At 34.8% G+C, this 20,658-nt stretch overlaps 1 protein-coding gene across 4 annotated transcripts in view; it reads left to right on the top strand.

Annotated features, from left to right (window-relative positions):
* Window positions 1-20,658, top strand: part of Fa2h (Fatty acid 2-hydroxylase) — a 139,802-nt gene that overhangs the window by 43,179 nt on the left and 75,965 nt on the right. For 2 of the 4 annotated variants that reach the window (XM_069819962.1, XM_069819964.1), the window contains exon 2: window positions 5,597-5,693. The gene's annotated coding sequence lies outside the window, so the exon portion shown is untranslated. Of the gene's footprint in view, window positions 1-5,478; window positions 5,694-20,658 lie in introns of those variants that run through there. The other 2 variants (XM_069819963.1, XM_069819961.1) reach the window with 2 other exon arrangements.

Here is a 20,658-nt window from a genome sequence, read left to right as displayed (position 1 = left end):
TAATTTTATTGTCAATGTGTCTGTATAAATACTCATTTCACTGATATGTTTTTCTAGAGCTTACAAGCAAACATTCTCATGGGGGCATATAAAAAAGTAAATAAATAATTGATTAAATGGCGATCTTACTCGTGTTAATTATGTAAACATGTACGGCTTACAGCTGTTTCGGTGCTACTTGACAATATCTTCAGAGCCTTCTGTGTCTCGGCGCCATCTCAACTTCGCTGCCTGTTGTGTGGGTGCGTTCGTGTGATGAAGAGTTGTGTCAAATATTGTGTGTGTTCTAAAATTGATCTATGTGTTGAGAATTTGATCAGGGTGTGTTTTAGTGTGTCTGTATATTTCATATTGTTCTAGTGTGTTGAGTTTTGGTTTTTGGGTTGTATGTGTAGGATTTCCATGTCTGTATTTATGTTGTTTTATGCGTGGTTAGCATTGGTTATGTGTTCGGCATATGTAGATGTATTGTGTCCTCTGGTTATTGCTTTAATGTGTTCTTTGTATCGAGTATGGAATGATCTGCCTGTCTGTCCAATGTAGAAACTGTCGCAACTATTGCATGTGAGTTTGTACACGCCTGTGTGGTTGTATTTATTTGTTTGTGTTGTTTGTGTGTTGAGATGTCTTTGTAGTGTGTTTTCTGTTCTGTATGCTATGTTGTATTTCTGTTTTCTGAATGAGGATGCGATCTTGTGTGATGTATTTCTTGTGTTCTTATGTTTGTGTTGTTTTTTTTTTGTGTTTTTTGTGTTTGCTGAGGTTTTGTTTTGTCTTCCTTATGATATTGTCTATTATGTTTGGATTGTAACCGTTTTCTTGTGCTATGTATTTGATTGTGTTCACTTCTTCATTGTAGTGTTGTTGGCTCATGGGTATGTTGAGTAATTTGTGTATCATTGTCCTGAATGCAGCATGTTTGTGCTGTGTGGGGTGATTAGATGTGTTGTGTATGTGTAAATGTTTCTTTCCCACCATGTTCATAATCTCATAACAAGTGATTATACAAATTTTGACCACTCGAGTGCAATTACAAGGGCTGTAAAAATAAGTTTCCCTGGGGCCGTTTACAGAAAGAAAACACAATTTCATGGAAAGATTTATTGTAACAGATACAGAAAATATTGAGCTGTTTTTCAACATATTCTCCACCGGAACTGATACATTTGTCATACCGTGGGATCAGCAGAAAGGTCCAGAAGGCTGTCACACACTGGTTCCGATCCCAGTCGGTAGACTTCTAGACACAGGTGCCCTACTTTTTCTAGTGTTTATAAATGATCTTGCCCCCCCCCTAATAAAAGATGTAGGTCATCCCATATTATTTGCAGATGACACAAGTATAGTAATTACAGCCAATAACTCCAACACATTCCTATCTTCAACAGAGGAAATTCTCTTCAAAATATGTGACTGGTTCTCAGTCAATAAATTTGTATTAAATTGTAACAAAACTAACATAATTCAATTTAAATCCTGTCCAAATTCAACGTCGCAAATTTCTAGCGCAATAATTAATAATAGATCCCTATTAGAAACAACAACAACCAAATTTCTTGGCTTAAAAACCGATAATGTGTTAAATTGGAAAATTCATATTAAAAAAATTACCCCCAAACTCAATTCAGCTTGTTTTGCTATTAGATCTATGCAAAACATAGTAAATATCAATACCTTAAAAACAATATACTTTGCATACTTCCACTCGGTAATGAGTTTTGGAATAATATTCTGGGAAAATTCCACAGATAGTAACAATATATTTCTATTACAAAAAAGAGTAATTAGAATAATAGTAGCTGCCAAATCTAGGGAATCGTGTAGGACTATTTAAAAAAAAACTACAAATAATGCCCATGGCTTGTCAGTATATCTTTTCATTAATAATCTTTCTCGTATGTAATTGTGAAAACTTTGTAACTAATTCAACAGTTCATAGCATAAATACACGTCAAAAAAATGACTTTCATACTCCATCGGCAAGTCTATCGTGCTATCAAAAAGGAGTGCGTTATATGGCAGTAAAAATTTTTAATAGCCTCCCTATAGATATAAAAAATGAAACTCAAAACATAAGATTATTTAGGGCCAAATTAAAGAAGTACCTAATTTCTCACGCCTTCTATTCTGTAGGTAAATTCATGATATTCAGTAACACTTCATGAAATTGATACTAAAACTTTGTGTTGTACTAGTAGACTATATTGTAAATCTCTTGTGTATATATTTCATCTAGACCGTGACTATAAATTAAGAGTTTATAATGGTATTAAGTTTTTTGACTTGTTCCATATTCTAGCTGTAAACAATGTATGAATACCATGGAATGTTAATAAATACAATACAATACACAGGGATACAAAAGTTGATTCCACGGCATGACAAATGTCTCTATTCCGGTAGGGGATATGTTGAAAAATATCTCAACAATTGCTGTACCGTATCTGTTCCAATAAATTTTTCCATGACATTGTGCTTTTTTTCCTGTGAATTATCCCAGGGAAAATTAGTTTCTGGATGTCTCTCGCAATTGCGCTCGAGTGGCCAACATTTTTATAAGCGCTTGTCTTCACATTATTAACATGATGGGAGAAAAATATTAACTTTTTTATCCGCCCTAATGAGAATGTTTGTTTGTCAGTTTAAAAAAGAAATTTTTTATTTTCCGTCAATTGGAAGCGTACTATAAGAATAACACTAAGTCGTAGTCTGCGGAAGGAAGCCATCCATCCATCCATTCATTCATGGTAATATTGGGTACGGTATATAGGTTATGTGTAATACAGGAATGCCAAATAAACCACACTAAAATACAGTCTTAAAGAAAGTAACCTATTGTATTTAGAGTACTTATTGGGGGTTTCCTTAAATCCCCTGTCATTTTCCTTTTTAAATTCTCATTGGGAAAAAAATTGTTTTGCTCCTGCAAATGTGAATTTACCTTATTTAGTGGAGAATGTAACAGCAGGGTGCGAATTAAGATATCTGATGGCTGGGGAATATAATCCTAGATAGAGAATACCATATATAAAATTATTATTATTATTATTATTATTATTATTATTATTATTATTATTATTATTGATCAAGGCTTTGTCGCTACTATGAAAACAAAATTTCTAGACAATTCAGTGAAGTCTTTTTGGATTTATGCGCGATATCAATATCCCAAGCCACCGGCGTGGCTCAGTCGGTTAAGGCGCTTGGCTGCCGGTCTGAAGTTGCGTTCGGGCGCGGGTTCGATCCCCGCTTGGGCTAATTACCTGGTTGGGTTTTTCCGAGGTTTTCCCCAACCGTAATGTGAATGCAAGGTAGTCTATGGCGAATCCTCGCCTCATATCGCCAAATATCATCTCGCTATCACCAATTTCATCGACGCCAAATAACCTAGTAGTTGATACAGCGTCGTTAAATAACCAATTAAAAAAATCAATATCACAATTGTTGCCATTTTTAACGTCATACTTGTGTGAATCAGCATTTTATACCACGGAAATAGTGAAATATAAACAAAGGAAAATTATTTACTTGTAGGTTTGTGAATCATTAGGCGACGTATAGAGAAACTCTGTGCAATCTACCAAGCCCAGACTTCACATTAATTTAAATAGCGAGTTTTCAAAAACTATAATACAAATATTTTATCGGACATCCAGCATAAGCAGGTTGGGATTTTTGACACATATCTTTGTTTTTTTCTAATGCCACTGAAGTTGCTGCTTGTTTTTTTTATATAGAATTTTCGATTGCGTGTTAACATCGACATAATTTTTTACAACACTGGATGTCCGATACTACATATAAGTTGTTACAGTGCATTTTTTGGCAGAACGCACTGGAACGACGTTCCGGCTTCTTTTTATTGCATTTTTCATCATGGAACCGAAACATGTGTGAATAACTATGTTGTTAATATAATTTTTCTTTGAATTTCGCTTAGACCTTGAAAGTCTTAGTTGGACGAAAAGGAGGTTAAAAGCGACAAAATTCCCGTGCAGTGAATAGTAATCATTTCTCCGACAGCTATAAATATTCCACACAGAGTTCCACCATCTTTTTCTCCAGAAGAAAAGCACTGGTGGTTATTATTCATTCATTCATTCATTCATTCATTCATTTATTATATTCCATAGATCTTACATGAGCAATGAAGCTTTAAGATATGGAACAAGTCAAAATTTTACAATATTACAATTACAATTTTTACAAATTTTTACAATATTTTACAATTTTTACACTTTTACAATATAGCAATTTTCTACAATTTTTTTTATAATTTCTGCAATTTTTACAATATTTTGGCGATATGTAGTGAGATGAGGTGAGGTCCGAGGATTCGCCAAAAGATTACCCCACATTTGCCTAATTATTATTATTATTACTTACTTACTGGCATTTAAGGAACCCGGAGGTTCATTGCCGCCCTCACATAAGCCCGCCATTGGTCCCTATCCTGAGCAAAATTAATCCAGTCTCTATCATCATATCCCACCTCCCTTAAATCAATTTTAATATTATCTTCCCATCTACGTCTCGGCCTCCCCAAAGGTCTTTTTCCCTCCGGCCTCCCAACTAACACTCTATATGCATTTCTGATTCGCCCATACGTGCTACATGCCCTGCCCATCTCAAACGTCTGGATTTGATGTTCTTAATTATGCCAGGTGAAGAATACAATGCGTGCAGTTCTGTGTTATGTAACTTTCTCCATTCTCCTGTAACTTCATCCCTCTTAGCCCCAAATATTTTCCTGAGAACGTTATTCTCAAACACCCTGAACCTATGTTCCTCTCTCAAAGTGAGAGTCCAAGTTTCACAACCATAAAGAACAACCGGTAATATAACTGTTTTATAAATTCTAATTTTCAAATTTTTTGACAGCAGACTGGATGACAAAAGCTTCTCAACCGAATAATAACACGCATTTCCCATATTTATTCTGTATTTAATTTCCTCCCGAGTATCATTTATATTTGTTACTGTTGCTCCAAGATATTTGAACTTTTCCACCTCTTCGAAAGATAAATTTCTAATTTTTATATTTCCATTTCGTACTATATTCTGGTCACGAGACATAATCATATACTTTATCTTTTCAGGATTTACTTCCAAACCTATCTCTTTACTTGCTTCCAGTAAAATCCCCGTGTTTTCCCTAATCGTTTGTGGAAATTATTATTATTATTATTATTATTATTATTATTATTATTATTATTATTATTATTATTATTATTATTATTATTAAAAACAAATAAGTGTGTCGCGATATCGTGGGAGTTCAGTAAAGTGTGTCGTCATTCAAAACAGGTTGGGAACCACTGTCCTAAGGAACAGAACCGTAGAATGGGTGGGACTTGTTATCTTATCTCGCACAGTAATTCTTACTCCAATTGTTAACGCGTACGAGTAAAACCTGTAAGCAGACGAAAGCATACTACGGCTGAAGAGATAGTGGGTAGGCGACTTCACTATATCCCCGTAAATACAGCGTGCATACGTGCTACGGTACACAGCAGATCTGGAATTATGTGTTATCAGCCTACGCACATTTATCAGTTACCTATCAGGGTGATGACTTGGTTTATCCGTTTTGCAGTAACAGGGCCCGAGCAGATATGACAAGCTATTGGTGACACAGTCCACAAGCAAACTTCCTGGGGAGCTGATCACTCTCTGGATATTCTATTACACAGGTAAGAAACCTAACAAAATAATCCTTAACTTTTTAAACAAAAGAAAGTAAAAAAGCTTATGTTTACTGTAGAACATGGTTATAATCGTATTTTATTTGATATTGCACAAGCAATGCAACTTCGTCTTTAATTATTCTTGTATCTGGATGCAACGTTGTATAATTAATACTACGTCATTTTGTATCTTTATAGTTTATGTCATTTTTTTCACTTAGTGGACTAGTTCAATAAAAATAAGAAGTCTATTTTTCCATTCCTACTGCCGTACGTATGCCGTTATTAGCTTGTTTTTAGGGCAGTAAATGGATTTGAACGTGATAGTAGCCTATTGGTTGCTATTGACGACGGGACGTAAGTCACATTGCTTCCCTAGAGAAGTAAGTGAAATAGTAATATGCGTTACAAGAGCGGTATGTTGAAGTTTTCATGTTCGAGGAAAAGTTTGAAAAAGTGAAACGTAGTTGAGCTTTTTTAATTTCCGAGAATTGAAAGAAAACATACCGCTCGTGTATCGTACATTATTTTGTGCGAATATCGTTTATTACATACCTGAAAGAGGAATTTCTAATTAGTTGCAATGAAATCTCCATCTTGGTTTCTGTTCAATGACGGCAAATTTGCAAAACAAAAATATCTATCTTCAACATTGTTCCTATAAAATGTTTTCTGTGTTTACTATACTGCAGCAGGCCGTGATATACGTCAGTCTTTTTTTTCCCCCCAGTCTATGATGAGTCTGGAATCTTGTTGATTTTTTCACGGCTTTCTTAATGTTACTTGCATCACGAATGCAGTAACTTTAGTGGAGTTGTAGAGTTTACTTAATTTTTGCAAATATTTAAAAACAATAATTAACAGTGCAATTTAGGTGAAATTGCAGTGGTAAGTTTCCAATTTATAATTATTACTATATTGAACGTCTCTAAAAATAATATGTTAAAAGCCTAAAGCAGTAAAATCAATATGTCACTTAAGCGGTAAGAAGAGGGAAATTGTTATGTGTGTTAGGTTGGGAATACTGAATGTGGAATTTTAGACTTTCCGCGGATTGGTTTTGTGCGGAAACCAAGCAAATACGCACGATCTCGCACAAAAATAAGTGAAGTCTACTTTTTCCATTCCCACTGCCGTACGTATGCCGTTATTAGTTTGTTTTTAGGGCAGTAAATGGATTTTACCGTGATAGTAGGCTGTTGGTTGCTATTGACGACGGGACGTAAGTCACATTGCTTCCCTAGAGAAATAAGTGAAAGTATGTTTATCTATGACCTAACAAAAAACATGCGTTTACTAAATACGATTGCGTTTGTAAAATAGGCTTTTATTCAACATCACTTTATTGCACTAGTGAAATAAACTTTACCTCATAATTCATTAGGTAGTATTTTCCTAGTATCCGGGACCACACATATACCATCTTTCCTTTCAACTATTACTCATGAAGTTAATATATTAGTTACTAGATGTCACTACCTCTAATTCTTTATTACCATTTCTTATATCTCCGTACACTCAATCTCCTTTTCCTTTCCCTACTACTACTACCATCACTACGTCGTAATTTGTGCATTACATCTAGAGATGAACAAAGTTAACTGTCGCTCTCGCTCGCTGTGTTCGTTGCATTTGTCTTTAGAGTCTCGTCTCGTGATTCTCGTGCGTTTCGAGTCTCGCTCATCATTCTCGAAATAGAATTTGGTCGGCGTGGAAAGATTTCGTAACTTTGAATAACATACATCATTGAAATAAATGACATTATAAATGTTTAAATGAGACAGAAACACAAAACAGACAAGTGTCTTAGTTATCAAAATGTTCTGGTTCTATTATATGATATTACCTATGGTTACTTACTTACTTACTTACTGGCTTTTAAGGAACCCCGAGATTCATTGCTGTCCTCACATAAGCCCGCCATTGGTCCCTATCCTGAGCAAGATTAATCCAGTCTCTATCACCATATCCCACCTCCCTCAAATCCATTTTAATATTATCTTCCCATCTACGTCTCGGCCTCCCCAAAAGTCTTTTTCCCTCCGGCCTCCCAACTAACACTCTATATGCATTTCTGGATTCGCCCATACGTGCTACATGTCCTGCCCATCTCAAACGTCTGGATTTTATGTTCCTAATTATGTCAGGTAAAGAATACAATGCGTGCAGTTCTGTGTTGTGTAACTTTCTCCATTCTCCTGTAATTTTTTTACTAGTGTGCCTTCTTTTATCTATCAAGATGTGATCTATCTAGTTATGTGTCATTCCGTCTGGAGAAGTCCAAGTATATTTATGTATATCCTTATGGGGGAATGTTGTACTCTTGACAATTAAATTTTTTGATGTAGCAAAGTTGACTAACCTAACTCCATTGTCATTACTACTTACGTGTAGGCTCTCTTTTCCAATTGTTGGTTTAAAAATATCCTCCCGTCCTACTTTAGCATTGAAATCCCCCAATAAAACTTTCATGTGATATTTAGGTAACTGATCAAAAGTGTGTTCCAATTCCTCATAGAAGCTATCCTTTATATGGTCGTCTTTCTCTTCTGTTGGGGCGTGAGCATTTATAACTACGATATCGCACCATCTACCCTTAAGTACTAAATACGATAACCTGTCACTGATAAATTCGACCTTTTTTAGTGTTGATTTTATTCTTTTATGTACAAAGAATCCTGTTCCTAATTGGTGATTATCGTTTCCTTCCCCATAATACAATAAGTAATCGCCCAGGCATATTTGTATACAAATAAAAAAAAACAATTCTCAAATAAATTTGCATTTCTAAGAAACATAAAACATAACATTACTATGCTTTTACTTGAGATTGTACAATCGATCTTAAACATATGAAAAGAAAACTCCTAGCCTTTTAATAAGGACCTAGTAATTAAATAAAGACTGGAGAAGGGATTATTATACACTGAAAGGTAGAGATGATGTTTCAAATAGGCTACTTGATTGTTTATACAGGGACATAATTTTATTTTTACTTCAATTTTTATTGTACCTGAGTTTTTGAATGTACTTCACTCCCACCCCTTCTACTAGTAAACTTCCAACCGTTCACGACACAGAGCCGAGGGCGCGTAAGCAGTACTGAGTTAGTGAGTATAGTACGTTCCAAAAATATGTTCGCGTTTTCCAGTGACGAAAGAGCTTTCAATATTGAATCATATTTTCGTACAAGTACTGTCGTCCGTTTGCCTACGTCGCATCCCGGTTTCCCCCACCTGCTTCTGTTCGCCCCTCTGCTAAGTCTAGTAGCTGGGCTTTCTTAGCTCTTTTTTGAAAACATTTTCTGTTAGGAATTGAACGCCTACGTAATATTATACAACTGCTTAAATTAACTTAAATAAAAGGGCCTCGTTAAGTAAACTGTCTCGTGATTTTCCCTCCTTCTATGACCCTGCGTCAGCACCACTTGGACAGACAATAGATAGCATGTCTGAGTAATTTTATCTTTTCTGATCGGGCAGAAGTGAAGATTGAATTTACAGTACGTAAGGTACTCTTTTATAGAGTAGGTACAGAATTATTTCAACATGAGTTACTCGTACGAAGGACGAAACTGGTAATTGGAATTAGGTACAATAGTCTATAGTGCGATAATATGTGCCTGTATCGAAATGAACGGCCACTATTTTAAAAAATGTGTTTAAATATCTATATTATGATTATTTTTCAATTTAACTTCATTCTCTATATTGTAGCTAATGTGCTGTAACAGTACAATATACACTGCATAATTAATACTTCCAAATGGATAGCTCAATTCGTGAGTAAAAACACTAAGTGTTAATACAGTACTGTATTTTGATTAAACAAAAACCTAATGAAAATTATCAAACTCAAAATTGCGATATTTCCTAGTTTACATAAGTGGATAAACTACTTTTCTTCCCTCCTATACCTAGTAAAGTGATTTGTATTTTACGCCAGTTTCATCGAACTCCAGTCGTGGAAGGGGGTAGCAAACGTTGTTTCCTGTTTCAATCGTTAATAGAAAGGTATAGCCAGGTTGATATTAAAAATGTTAGTAAAAATAAAATGATGTCCCTGTACATATATAACATTGCTAAAGTATAAAAGTTCAGTCAGGTATAAACAACTGCTTTCTTCGGGATTTCGGGAGTTGATCAATATCGAGTCTCGGAAGACTTACAACCAGTCTTTACGTCAAGGACGCTACAACACTGTCGTGCGGGTTTTCGACTTTGCGGGCGTTAGTCTCGTTTTCTCGATCGTTGTTCATCTGTAATTACATCCCTTTCTAATATGTATTTGTTTTTATTTTATAATTTACCTTATGGGAAGCGATGAGACTCGAACCATCGAAGTTGAATTTATTGGATTTAAATCATTTAATAACAACATGCCTTAGTCAACTGAGCTAAACAGACACGATGAGTAATTACGTTTTAATATTCCTCTTAAGTTTACAGAAGTAAAATGTGAAATTATTTTAATCACATTAGTCCCGTGAACACTTCTAAATAATCCCTGAAACTTCAAAAAGATTAAAATAAATGTTTAAAATGAAAAAAATATTAAAATTATATAATTAATTATAATTTGTTATTTATCCAACGCCTTAGATACCATTCTTCACTATTCATGGCCTCCTACATCATAGCCTACCTAGTACACGTATCGATTCTAAAATCCATGTCATGATATCTGATTATATATGAGGACTTATCTTCAACATTATTTTCTTTTATACAGGGACATCATTTTATTTTTACTTGCATTTTTATTGTACCTGCATTTCTGAATGTACTTCACTCCCACCCCTTCACTAATGTCCTTGCTCCCGTCAGACACACAAACTTACGGCCGCTGTTGCATTCGAAGTCTTCAAGCACTGAAGTAAACACTGCAGTGTATAGTGTGTTTCATAAATATGATTGCGTTTTCTATAGAAGAAAGAACCTATATTAATAATATCGTACTAAAAATTATATTCAAGAAACGATAAATTCAATTTCAGAGAATATGCTTCAAAATGTTTTTAATAATATGCGTACTGAATTGAAGCCAGCATTGTAATGAACGGCAACCATTTTCAGCAACTTTTTTACAAATTCAGATTAGCTTATTTTGAATTGAGGTGGCTAGAAGCAAAGGAATGCTAGTGACATTTGACATGAGTTAAGTGCATCCAGTGTAAGCTAAAGTATCTAAAAATTTTAGTGGCAAAGGGATATTTTAATCGCATCACACATTAAAATTTAAATAAAAATTTTACCGGTTTTACGAAAGCTTAAATGTTTAAACCCCATTTTCTCAAAAGTAACTTAAGTGCACTTAGAGCCTTTTACTTATGACCCCCTCAATTTAAATGCACTCTCTATATTGTATTATAACATCAATAATTAATATGCTAAATAAAATAGACATTACATAACGAACATAGCCGTCTGAAAAGTTGAGTTTTTGAAAAAAAAAAATGTTACTACTCTACTGTATTTTGATAAATTCCGTAAAAGTGATGATCAAACTGAAAATCGTAATATCGTATTTCCCTACAACATAAATGGATACACTACTTTTCTCTCCTCCTATACCTAGTAAAATGATTTCTTTACATATTGCACTAGTAACATCAAACTCCGGTAATGGAAGAGGGTAACAGTGTTTCCGAGTATAGCCAGGTTAATGTTAAAAATGTTTGTAAAAATAAAGTGATGTCCCTGTATAAGAGAATTTTTTGTTATGGTCATGAATAAAATTACGTATGGTACTTGTGAGCGTGATCTTTATTGCGCTCGGCTGACGCCTCGTGCTTAAATCTTTCCACTCGCGCAATAAAGATGCACTGACCTCACAAGTACCATAAATAACTATTCATTCAACAGTAACATAGCAACAAAAATGCTCAAAACTCGACGACAGTCCTAAGAGATCTGATATTAAATCATATAAAATTAGTGGCTTGTGCAGCAAATGCTGCAAACTAAATTCATTAGACATTCAAATAAAAATTGTTCAGATTTATTTTCAATGAAAAATACAAGGCATTTTGAGAGTTGTGTGCTTCCATAATAATGAAACATACCCTCTCTGAATGGTTTTTATGCCAAATACTTTTTCTTGAACTTATGTATCTTGAGTTTCAACGCGAAAATGCAAGTAACAATGTCAGGGCGATCAGTGTTTTTCATGTGGGAGTAAAGCAATAGCTATTTCAGGTCATTGTGGATTGTAAAAGTGAGGTTTGCTATGCTTTCGAACAATAGACATGGCATTTTGGTATAGCTGCTGCATGTAGAGCTTGAAATGTAGAGGGTAAAATCATTTTTTCCTGCTAAGAGATCTTGCTGAAATGATCGCGAGACTACAAAATTTTGTAGGCCTCTTATTTTATCAGTAAGTAATACCTTTTGGTCTTTCCTTAGGAACTGTAATTTTTGCGCTGTCTCGAGCCAATACTGAAGAGAATGACGCATGTATCTACACCACACCGCCATTAAGTATATGAAAAAGACCCAACCCCACTTGATTAACAACTATAAAAATATTTGATTTTTAATAACAATATTATTATCTTACGCAAGTTTTGTAGTTTTGTATATATATATAGTATCCGCCACTCAGTAAATTATAGAAATGAAGATCTAATTTAAGATATTCTCTATATCTACTTATATAACCCCAAAACGTTTCATTTTCATATCATCAGTATAACATTAATATGTACAATTAATAAAAAATAGTCACATCATGGAATTAACTGTAATGGAATTTCAATTCTAATAGTAGGCCTAATAATGTCATCAAACCACCTCAAGTTTTGTAGATTTCAATATCCAATACACAGCTGTACTCAGAAAATTACACACCAAAGAATCAGACCTGTAAATTATTTTTAGTCAGTCTCGAAGTTTTTAATAACCAATTGAATTTTAACTCTAAATATGTCAGCAATCCTGCAGGTCATGGCCTTCGTGTAATAGCTATATTGTTTATTGTAGTGCGTGTTTTGTTTTATTCTGAAATCACGGCCGTGCTGAAATGCAATTAGTTCTCAAAACTGAAGATAGATGGATTTTGGAAAATAAGAAAATAATGTAGGAAAATTGACATTTCACTTAAAACTACTATTTTTCTGAAAAACTTTGGGTTCCAAGCTTTAAAATGAGGGTTCATTAATTAAAATCCGTTCAGCAGTTTTCCTGTAATTTCCATTACCAGTTCAAATTATATATATATATAGATGAAGAAATAAATATATTTTTATTACGTAGAATGTGGGAGTGGAAAAAAAAATTACATGTAATTAGTGAGTTACGTAAGTAGAATTTGCTAGTCTGGAATGCTTAATTGCTCGCTATCGCTCGGACACAAACTTGTCCTGGACTAGTAAAAAAATTCTTATCTCCCTTAAAGCGTAAATAACTATACTTTCAAAAGTTTCAGCAGCTACTTTAAAACAACTGAAACAGGCTTAAGTACCGGTAAAAACTTACAGTTTAGAATTTAGTAATTAGGCTATTTACTTACTTACTGGCTTTTAAGGAACCCAGAGGTTCATTTCCGCCCTCACATAAGCCCGCCATTGGTCCCTATCTTGAGCAAGATTAGTCCAATCTCTACCATCATATCCCACCTCCCTCAAATCAATTTTAATATTATCTTCCCATCTACGTCTCGGCCTCCCCAAAGGTATTTTTCCCTCCGGCCTCCAACTAACAGTCTATATGCATTTCTGGATTCGCCCATACGTGCTACATGCCCTGCCTATCTCAAACGTCTGGATTTAATGTTCCTAATTATGTCAGGTGAAGAATACAATGCGTGCAGTTCTGTGTTGTGTAACTTTCTCCATTCTCCTGTAACTTCATCCCTCTTAGCCCCAAATATTTTCCTAAGCACCTTATTCTCAAACACCCTTAACCTATGTTCCTCTCTCAAAGTGAGAGTCCAAGTTTCACAACCATAAAGAACAACCGGTAATATAACTGTTTTATAAATTCTAACTTTCAGATTTTTTGACAGCAGACTGTATGATAAAAGCTTCTCAACCGAATAATAACAGGCAGTTCCCATATTTATTCTGTGTTTAATTTCCTCCCGAGTGTCATTTATGTTTGTTACTGTTGCTCCAAGATATTTGAATTTTTCCACCTCTTCAAAGTATATATTTCCATTTCGTACAATATTCTCGTCACGAGACAATTATATACTTTGTCTTTTATAAACACACAACACAAACCAAATTCAATTTCTAAACAACACACCACATCGGTTCTCTCGTGTAATGATTGCCTTCAATAACAAAGTGACACCCAATGTCTTTATATAACAACTCTGGAAATAGCTCCAAGGAAAATACATTTCTAAACACAACCAACAACTGACTATCGAAAATAAGTGATATCTATTTGACGAACAAGTTGATTATGGTAACTTGACAGCAAAGGTAACAGCAACATTGTGTACTTCAAACAGAGAGGATAGGCATTTTTCAAAAGGTGATAACATATTTACATGTTTACATGATACAGACCAGTGATGCCAACATAAATTGTATCCTCGTCAGTATAACAACTGGAAATCCGTGAAAATAAATAAATAAATATATATATATATATATATATATATACACATATATAAAGCAACTTTTAACACAACTTACATACCAATCCTGATTAAAATAATAATTCGTCAACACCTAACTTGTTATTCCCATCCCTAGAACTGTTTTGTTCAAGAACTCTGCATTGTTTGTTATGTGTAATACTTACAACTCTCTGTCTTTAAACTGTGATTCTCAATTAGATTTCAGTTTAACAGTTGAAAAATTTCATACAATATTAAAAAGAATTGTATTTCCTTAGATATTTAAATTATGAAGAAGTGTATTATAATGTTTTTACTCTAATTTTTAAATAATTTTGCATCATTATATTGACCAATTGGCACTATATTAACTGTAATATTATATTGTAGCATCTATTACCGTTATGTATTTTCTTTCTTTCGTTTGTGTTGTTTGTTTTTTTTTCTTATTATGTATTTTGTGTATGTATCTGTGTAAGCCACCTGTAATTGGAAGCCTGCTTCTGTTGGTGGTGGATTTAAATAAATAAATAAATAAATAAATAAATAAATTACGAGGAAATTTGAAACAGGGGATTCTTAAACATAGTATGGAATAGGCAGGACTGTTCAAATAAAAAGTGGAATCTCCCAAAAATTAAAGAATTAAAAATGACAGCAGTTAAAAATGTCAAAAGATGACGCAAATCGTAATTTCCCCCAGAAAATCCGTCACCCGTCAAAGCCATTTTTTTCCCGTCCACTACGTTGAAATTCCGTCACTTTTGACGGGATTTCCGTCCAGTTGGCAACACTGATACAGGCTTTTAAAAATGACGACGAAAACAAATGAAATATTGCAGATATATTCTTCATAATGTAAAGTATTTTTATGTAAAAATAATAAAATCGGATTTTTTTTTACCAAAATGCGAAAAATTTCACCTCTGTCCCCAGCTAATCAAAATCCCTTACAAATTCCACGATTTTCACTTCCAAAATCACGAGAACTACCTTCTGCTGGTTTTTCCGGGAAAACAGCTTAGTTGGCAACACTGGCGCGGGTACAGACGGCGGGAATTAACCGACACCCAGTCACCTGCTGGGCTAGCAGTTGAAGTTTTCTTTGCCAGTGCCTGTATGACGGCTAACTCCCACTGCGTGTTTGGATAACAAACTGAAAACCGGAGTCTGATATAAGGAACTAGTAAGTTAATATGCTGTAAATGTATTTCTATTGTGATATTATATTAACACTTAATCATGATAAATACTTGCAATATCTACTCGTATTCTCCTTACATCTACGTTTGCTTGCACTTACCGGTCACGACAAATTTATAGTTTTAACATTTTTGTGATAGCTTTCAAATTGTTATTCACTCTACATGAAATATTGAATTCTCTACATTACTTCATTATATAATTTTAGTTAAACATCTTTAATTCTTTTAGAATGGTCGTCATCTTTCCCGTTTTAGACCATGTGGTTTGTGTCCGGTAATCTAAGAAAGATGGCGCTGATTCTTTCACCTATATTTTGGTCTTGATAGCCTATGAATCAGAGATCTGCATCGGACGTTTTCGCTCGAGCGCCAAGTAGTTCATAACATAATCCGACAGGTAGCGCACATGCATGATGGGTAAAATTGTCGCGAGCGATAAATCCTCGAACGGTATAAGCCGAGCGTTAGACATTCGTTCTTGTTACAGTGATGAACTGTGTAGTAACAATAGATGTTTATCATTTCAAAACTTTGCAGTGTTTAACTAACCTCTCCATAGTACAACTACAAAACTTGCTTTAAAATGTAATATAAATGTTGTAGGTAAATGTTCCCCTCCCCCTCACACAGGAGTGATTTTGTTTTTGCCATATCTGATAGATGTTATTGGTTGTAAATGTAATTATTTATAAACGGAGAACACAAAATCACGATAATGCAAGAACTATATCAAGTTTTCTAGTAATAATACTAATCTCTAATAATTAGTGTATCAATCTTTGCGTCTGTAACAGTTGTGCAGCATGATTATTCGTTTTATTATATTTTCTGTGACGTTATCTCTGTACTAATACTGTTATTAATCTACTGCTATATCAATAATATTTTGTAAAACGTTTCTACATTGTCGCAGTATATAGGCGGAACACTATGTATGGACCTATCATATTATATATTTGTGGTAAATCAAATATTGAATAATTATTAATTAGGAATAATAAGTGTATATCGAAGTTTTTCATACTATTTTATTTATAACTTCATGTTACTGTTTTAGTAAGACGTTCCATTAGACGTTTGTCATAAACGCAGAAAATAAAGCCTTATTTTTATCGTGTGAGCAAAACATATGTGTATCTTATCTGTCGCCTTCCATACAAGATAAGACATGTCGGTGAGATGACCTTGTACTGTGCTTCTATTTATTACGAGCGTATCACGATCGATCCTTCTCGCTCGAGCGTGCGACATTCGACCGAGTTCAAGCGAGCGATTTAACTCCAATGTAGCACTCTGCTATGTATCCTCTGAATATGGCAGTTTGGTACAAAACATATAAATAACTGTTTTTAAAATACGGCATCGTTTCAGAGACAATATTCTGAAGTGTAATTTCGAACCCAGTCATGCGTATTATGACGCGATTTCTATTAGCGAACATGGGGTTGCTATTACTTAATTAGGTTTGTAATAACATCAGAAAAAACATTAAAATATCATTACCATTTTGTTATTGTTAGAAAATACCCATTCGTATCAGCAGTATTATATCAACATTTATCATAGAATATTGTGGAACCTTGCCTTTGTTTATGGATCTGTTCAAAGTGTCCTAAATAAAAAATCGGACATTGAACATAATAGGCCTACACATTAGTACAACCGATTCTGTGGTAGATAACGGAAATTATTCATACGAAGTTTTTTGGTATGTTTTTCTGGCGTCTCGGATATTTTACAGCATGAATTCTTCATTACCTGGAGTGCAACTTCAATGACAAAATAATTAAATTTGTTTTATTCACTATCCAGAAGAGTTACTTGCATTATAAGGTTAGTGATATGTGATGTGTGTTCTTGTATATTCTGCCATCGAAGAGAGACGTTTGTTTGTAAAAGATAACCCCCTCCAGAATCATTAATCACAATTACAGGTAAAAAGAAAGGCTGTTATACATGATAATTGGCATCGTACTGTATGTTAGAGTACTTCAACTGTCACTAATTCCGAAATTATTCCGAACAATGGATTTGTTTATTTATATGCATTTCAAATAAAGTTACCTTTTGTCACCTAGTTCAATTTCACGTTAAGAAAAAAGCATTGAGCATATGGGCTGTTCCATCAAATGACCAGTTGCCATAGAAACGGCTACCTACCACATAGCTTCTATAATATATCGTCGTGTGAATGCAAGAACTAGGTAACTCGAAATTTGCATTTTTTAGTTACCTCTTTTATAGCATAAATCGCACAAAATGTAATGCAAGAACTTGGTAACTGATCGAATGATACCAGCGACATCTATTTTCCAATATAACAAATAGGTGAGTGAAAACGAGACATATTCCTTAGTGCAATCTATAAGTAAATAGGCGATGTCACAAAATATGAAAAATCAAGTTACCTAGTTCTTGCATTCATACGACGATATTTGGCTAATGTTAATATTATGTTTTATTTAACGACGTTCGCAACTGCAGAGGTTATATCAGCGTCGCCGGATGTGTCGGAATTTTGGCCCGCAGGAGTTCTTTTACATGCCAGTAAATCTACTGACATGAGCCTGTCGCATTTAAGCACACTTAAATGCCATCGACCTGGCCCGGGATCGAACCCGCAACCTTGGGCATAGAAGGCCAGCGCTATACCAACTCGCCAACCAGGTCGACTTGAGCACCCCTTATGAACAAGTGTTCAGCTCTCAGAAAGTATGTGTTGTAGGACCCATGTTTATTAAACATTATTTTCTTGTTTTGATGCATACTAGCACATCCTAAAATATTGGATACTTTTTTTTAACACTCTGTATGCATGATTATTGTGTAAGTGTAATAATGACACAAGCATTTTTATACAAAATTAAACAGAAGTTAAAATTTGTTAAAAATTGGATGGCTGTGAAAAAATTACGTTTCAAAGATTTTATAAGGGCATTCGGAACATAGCATAATATTTAATAAATATACTGTAACGTAATAATAATAATAATAATAATAATAATAATTCACAAAATTTAAAATACAGATAATATAAATTGTAAACAGTTTTAATTATGACAAAATTCTGCGTACGTCACTGTGCTAAATTAAGAAATTGTTTTTTTTTTATTTCAGTACCGTTATTTTACGACGCTATATCAACAGCTTAGATTATTTAGCGTCTGAATGAGATGAAGGTGATAATGCCGGTGAAATGAGTCCGGGGTCCAGCACCGAAAGTTACCCAGCATTTTCTCTTATTTGGTTGAGGGAAAACCCCGGAAAAAACCCTCAACTAGGTAACTTTCCCCAACCAGGAATCGAACCCGGGCCACCTGGTTTCGCGGCCAGACGCGCTAACCGTTACTCCACAGGTGTGGACAAGAATTTGTTAATAGCTACTTTAATAAAATAATTAGTATTCTTTATCTTTAATCTCCATACAGAACTGAAGTTTTCTCTCTGAGTAATAACCAGGCTACTGGCATGCTTATCTGAATTATATTTATCACAATCAGCAGCCATAGTCAAGGTCACATTCTTTCCGCTCATCTTCTATTGAGTAATCAATAATAAACCAGCCCCACTACATTCACTATACTACTAAAATGTCTGCGGCAATTGAATATGCACTTCAAGGTCAATGAACAGTTGCTGCTTCTGTTCAGTCATGATGTTTACGGAAAGAGAATTTACAACGAACTTCATGTACAGCGTGCTATACCCCTGAATGAAAACATTGACCTATATATTTTCTGCTACAAAAGTGACACCTGCATAAAATAGATTAATCCCAGGGGCGGCTTTCGAAGGGGGCCTGCGGAGCTGCAGCACCCCCGGACATTTGTGGCTCTTGTCTCGTTTTATGTTGTGAAATACATTTATTATACATTCTCTATTTAGCGGCTCGAATTGTTTTTTAAATTTCGCTCTCATTGACATGCACGCAATTGTTAGTGAAGTCATTTCCTCCCCTGGTGCTGCCAGAGCGAAGCCAGACACAAGGACAGATTGGTGAAGCCACTTCCTCCCCTGGAGCTGCCAGTCTCGTCTCGGATGCTTTGCGCGTTACTTTTACTCCTCCCCCTGCTATCCCTCGCCGTGAATCCAGAGTTTCCAGGCGCTGCAAAATTTGCAGCAGTTAGTCAGTAGCGCGCAGTTTTAAATACATTTTCTTTAATGTTGTGAGTATAACAAATGCAACAATGTTTAATTCTGTACAATATTTACAGTCTATTCAGTTCAGTACCTTAACATTTCAGGAGAAATGTGAAATTAAGTGCTCATCAGTTGAATCTCATAACGGAAAGAGCCGCTAAACAAAATAGCCTACAAAGCTCGCATATTTTTTGCTGATTTATCCAGTATCCCTGCTTTCTTCTCTCGATCTCCACACAGTGTGTATTAGATTAATGTGTTTCAAAGACAATTCCATCAGCTGGGGCAACAAGATGGAGTTTTAAAATAAGAACAGTAAATGTTGTTCATGAGAAGAAGGAGCCATTGCTGGAATGTTTTCAAACCATAATGGAATCTGAAACATCTAACAACATCACAATAAATGAGGCAAGCGCCCTGGTGCGTACTATTGAAAATCCTGAATTCAAATTTCTGGCTCAGCTTTTTTCATTTATTGATGTATCATGTATATACCTTATATTATACAACCAACTACAACATCGCCAGTTAGATATTTCTAAGGTTCAAATCTGCATATAAAAAATTAAATTATGGTTTATTTCACGACACTCGCAACTGAGGGGTTATATCAGCGTCGCGGTCGCCGGTGTGTCGGAATTTTGTCCCGCAGGATTCTTTTAAATCCCAGTATATCTACTGACATGAGCCTGTCTCATTTAAACACATTTAAATGCCATTGACCTGGGCCGATGACCGCATTAGCTATGTTTTCCATTGTAAAGATTATATTAAACGACATATCGGATTTTAATAAGAATATGATTCAAAAGTTTGCAACCTACAAGACAAGGCGCATGGAACTAATCTTTAAATAAGGTACGTTGCATGGTTTATTCTTGTATGCAGCCCCCTCCTCAATTCAATACCCACGAGCCGCCACTGATTAATCCCCAGTACAGCTTGATTCAGGAATTATGTCCCCTGCAAAAAGTCAGTAGATAGACTAAGAGCGAGTTACTCATCACTATTGGCGGGCTGGGTCACACAGGTCAGGCCTCACAGTCATAACTAACACG

Source organism: Periplaneta americana, chromosome 3 (assembly GCF_040183065.1).
Source record: "Periplaneta americana isolate PAMFEO1 chromosome 3, P.americana_PAMFEO1_priV1, whole genome shotgun sequence".
Lineage (NCBI taxonomy): Eukaryota > Metazoa > Arthropoda > Insecta > Blattodea > Blattidae > Periplaneta > Periplaneta americana.
Note: the sequence above shows the minus strand (reverse complement) of the source record. Positions and strands in the feature narration are given on the sequence as shown.